This window comes from Drosophila persimilis, unplaced genomic scaffold, assembly GCF_003286085.1.
Source record: "Drosophila persimilis strain 14011-0111.01,24,50 unplaced genomic scaffold, DperRS2 tig00001519-arrow-arrow-pilon, whole genome shotgun sequence".
Lineage (NCBI taxonomy): Eukaryota > Metazoa > Arthropoda > Insecta > Diptera > Drosophilidae > Drosophila > Drosophila persimilis.
This window is the reverse complement of record NW_020825512.1, coordinates 35828-40401: the sequence shown is the minus strand read 5'-3', so window position 1 is coordinate 40401 and position 4574 is coordinate 35828.

The window sequence follows — 4574 nt, the reverse complement described above, 5'->3', positions numbered from 1 at the left end:
TGTAAGATATAGTCATCTTCTACGGTTCTGAGTTTTTAGTTTTCTCGTATCGTCGAAATTGTGGATGCCACAGATTTTCGCCCTTTGTGGGGGCGAAAGTGGCGGGGCACAGTTTTGAAATATTCTTGTAGCAGTGACATATCACAGAAGTCTGGATCCAAAACATCGTTCCTCTAGCTCTTATAGTCTTTCAGCACTAGGCGCTGAAGGGGACGGACAGACGGACGGACGGACAGACGGACAGACGGACAGGGCTCAATCGACTCGGCTATTGATGCTGATCAAGAATATATATACTTTATAGGGTCGGAAACGATTCCTTCTGGACGTTACACACATCCACTTTTACCACAAATCTAATATACCCCAATACTCATTTTGAGTATCGGGTATAAAAAATCAAACGCCAAAAACAAACACCTCATCTGGATGGCCGGACCAGCAGCCAATCAAAACGCCATTAAAAACTGACGACGAACGTGGCCGAGGAGGCCAGGCCAATCCAACTGACAGCGCATCCTGGTGGCCGGACCAGCAGCCACTCGGATGCGGCCAACAACATCACAATCGACAACGCATCCTGGTGGCCGGACCAGCAGCCACTCGGATGCGGCCAATAACATGACTCGTTGGCATCACACTTCGATGCCAATGCCAACACACTGGACAATGCATCTCGGGTGGCCGGACCAGTGCCACTCGATTGGATGCGCAATCTCCACCTGACAGATGCAACGTGGGCGGCCGGACTAGAGCCGTTCGCCATCTCCAACTTTGCCCACGATGCACGCCAACACCATGAATCCACCCAGCCAATAAACAGCACACAGGGGGACAACAGAGCCGGCCGGTATACAGCGTAATGTTCGCATTGCGTTTGTTATGCCCGCCGGTGCTCCGTTGTCGTTTGTCCTCCTGTTAGAAATAAAATAAATATGATTAATATGTTTATATGTTGTAAATGTATGTCAATTATTGTTTATTTTACCTTGTCTGCATCAATGTATTTGTTGTAGATGTCAATCCTGTTGTTTCTGTAGTTTTTGCATGTCCGTAGATAGTTTGTCCATAGTTTTAGTTACTTTACTTGCCTGTGATATTAGAAATAAGTTTTTGTAAATTAATGTAGTTTTCCCTGTAGTTAATTGTATATTATTAGTAGTTTTCTGATTAGTTTTATTACCTTTTTCCTCTTCTTCCCCACCTATCGGCCATTCCCATATTTCCCCTGACATGTGGTATCACCAAAAATACCACGCAAATACCAGACCATTGACCGATAACACACCAAAAAGCCAATTCAAATTTAAATTGCATTTCTCAATGCTAGTGTGTTATCGGCCGCCAACTTCGGCAATATACGCCCAGCCAATTTCCACACCCACCCCCCCCTCCCACTTCAAATGCCACTAAAGACCAAATGAGGCTGAGCAGGAATAAAATGAACACTGCAAACCATCGCCACTCTGCCAAACGCCCCAACAAAGCCATTACAACCGCCCACAAGATGCTATGCGGTCGTCTCTTCGGAGCTACTCGCGCCCGGATCGTAAGATCCGGAAGTTTAAAGTATCCGGGCGGTTATACGGGAGCAGGCATTTATCCCCTTCCCATCCCATCCCATCCCATCCTTGACAACAGAGCAGCCAATACAAGAAGCACAGGGAAACATTAGACATGAGCCATTTGCCAACAACAACACACAGCCACTAATGCAAACAGCCATTGCAAATTTTCATTGCCTACTTCAGTCACCCATCGAGTGAGTACCCAGCCATTGCCATGGCCGACATATCCACGGCCACAGCCACTCCCCCCTCGAGCCCCATCAAAACAGCAGCGCCAATACCAAAAATACCAACTGCAAGTCCCGCAACCCCGCCAAATTCCAAAAACCCGCCAAACAAAAAGGGAAAGGCCGATAGGACGCCGCTCTCGCTGCCGCTTTTCCCGCCTCTCACGCTCTCGAACATTCAAAACCGTTCGGGAGTAACGGGAGAGGGAGAAGACGGAGGAGAGCCGGCAAGCCGACGCGCAGGAGCAGAGCGCCAAAACGGCCAACGGGCAGCCACACACACACACACGAACGGATCGAACCTGTTGCGAGACGAACTTGGTTCGAGTTCGAGCAACGGGTCGATCCAAGCCATAGCCCAGCCAGCACCTACACAAAGACAAACAGCAACAACTACACAGCCGCAATCACAGCCAATCCCACCAACACCAAAACGACGCCGCGCCCTCATCGACAGTGAGAGCGACGATGCGGAGGGTGAGAGGAAGCAGGCCAGACGACGGGGCCGCCATCACCAGCAGCGGCAGCAAACACAACACACAAAGACAAACACCAACACCGTCACCGCCACTAACCATCGCCATAACCAACACCAACACAACTACTGCCACTCCCAATACACACACCCTTGCCATCTTCCCCATTCCACGCCCTCTGACTGGTTCCGGGACTGCATGCAAGACGAGGGGTACACGGTCCGGTATACTCGGGCGATCACCGATCGGTTCGATCGCAGCCGTCAATTCAACCTCTTCGAGGCTGAGATCGCCCCCAAACCGGACCGTGGCCAATACGATGTGTTGAAGCTGAGACGCCTGGGTGGGAGGCCCGTCACGGTTGAGAGACTTGGAGTCTCCCGTGACCCTGCCCAGTGCCATCGATGTCAGGTGTTTGGCCACACCCGCGCATATTGTAGACGAGCTGCTGTCTGCATGAAATGCGCGGGCGGGCACCTGACGACGGAGTGCAGCAAGCCAAGGGCTGCAAATCCCAAATGCGCCAACTGCCAGGGCCAGCACATCAGCGCCTACAAGGGCTGCAGCGCTTACAAGGCAGCCAGGCAGCGGCTCCTGGCCCACAGGGTCGCCAGGGAGGAGGAGCATCGACGGCAGCAGCAGCAGCCTCAGCCACTACGGCAACAGCCACAGCCAATGCAACAGCCAATTCAGCAGCAACAGCCAGCACATCGTCTCCAGCAGCCACCACAACGTCACCAGCAGCCACTACAGCGACAGTTGCAGCAACAGCAGCCACCCACACAGCCACTCCACCCACAGCCGCAGCAGCAACGCCAGCGCGGTCCGGGTCGGCAGCATCGGCAGCAGCTACAGCATCGCGACCAACATCCCCAGCCACTGGCCGAGGGGCGCCAATACCAGAGGGTCCAGCCGATGCAGCCGATCCCAAATCGTGCTCCGACGCCACGCCAACCCCAGATACAGCAGCAGCCAGGCGCCCAGTGCGATGGGAGCTGTGCCCATAATCTGAAAAGATATGCCGGTAAAATTAGAGAGCTGGAAGAAAAACTGGCAGCAATTACAACAAAACTGACAAACCTGCTGCAGGCAAGGGACGAGAGCACGGGAGGAGTGCCGCCACTACAGACAACAACAGCAGCAGCAGCAGCATCCGCACAGCCATCACCAAGACCAGCACCAAATACGCACCATGACGCCGCAGCCATATCGGACTCTGAATCCGATATGGACTGCGAAGCAATTGACGACGAGGATGACGACGAATGGACCGACCACGATCCATTCGACGCGCTGGATGGCCTGGGCGAAATATGGAGGGCACAAACCGCCAGCGCACGCGAAAGCATGCTATCGGGCGGTGCCTATTGATGTGCCCAATCGTCGTTCCCGAGACAGCCACCGCAACGAAGAAAAAGACGTCAATACAGACAACAACGAAAAACGGCCAAAACACATGAAATCCACACTTACCTGCCAATCACCAGACAGAGCTGACCAACAAGAAGCTGCCTCGCCACCAACATTGACAATTTCCTGCCAATTGGGCGGAAAAGGAGGCCTCTTTCTGATGACGCTGCCACCACACCATCACAATGACGTCACGCCACTCTCAACCAACAGCAGCCATTCCAACGACGATGCAGATGCTGACGCCTGTTGCCGCTCCACTGGGTCGCACCCGTCTCTCACGCCAATTATGTGAGGGCGGGATGGCTCGGTGTTGAGCCGCCAGACGCCAGCAAATCCTGCAAAAGAAGGATAACCATGAAGGAGGCTGCCAATAAACATACAAACACTCACCTGCAAACGTCTTCACGCCAACACCAACCAGACAAGGGTCGCCAGCAACATCCAAACGCCGACAAGTACCTGCAAATAAACACAAATTAAAACCAAAGCCAAAGCAAACACCTCATCTGGATGGCCGGACCAGCAGCCATTCAAAACGCCATTACGAATTGACGACGAATGTGGCCGAGGAAGCCAGGCCAATCCAACTGACAGCGCATCCTGGTGGCCGGACCAGCAGCCACTTGGATGCGGCCAACAATTAAAACCGACAACGCATCCTGGTGGCCGGACCAGCAGCCACTCGGATGCGGCCAATAACATGACTCGTTGGCATCACACTTCGATGCCAGCGCCAACACACTGGACAATGCATCTCGGGTGGCCGAACCAGTGCCACTCGATTGGATGCGCCATCTCCACCTGACAGATGCAACATGGGCGGCCGGACTAGAGCCGCTTGCCATCTCCAACTTTGCCCACGATGCACGCCAACACCATGAATCCAGCCA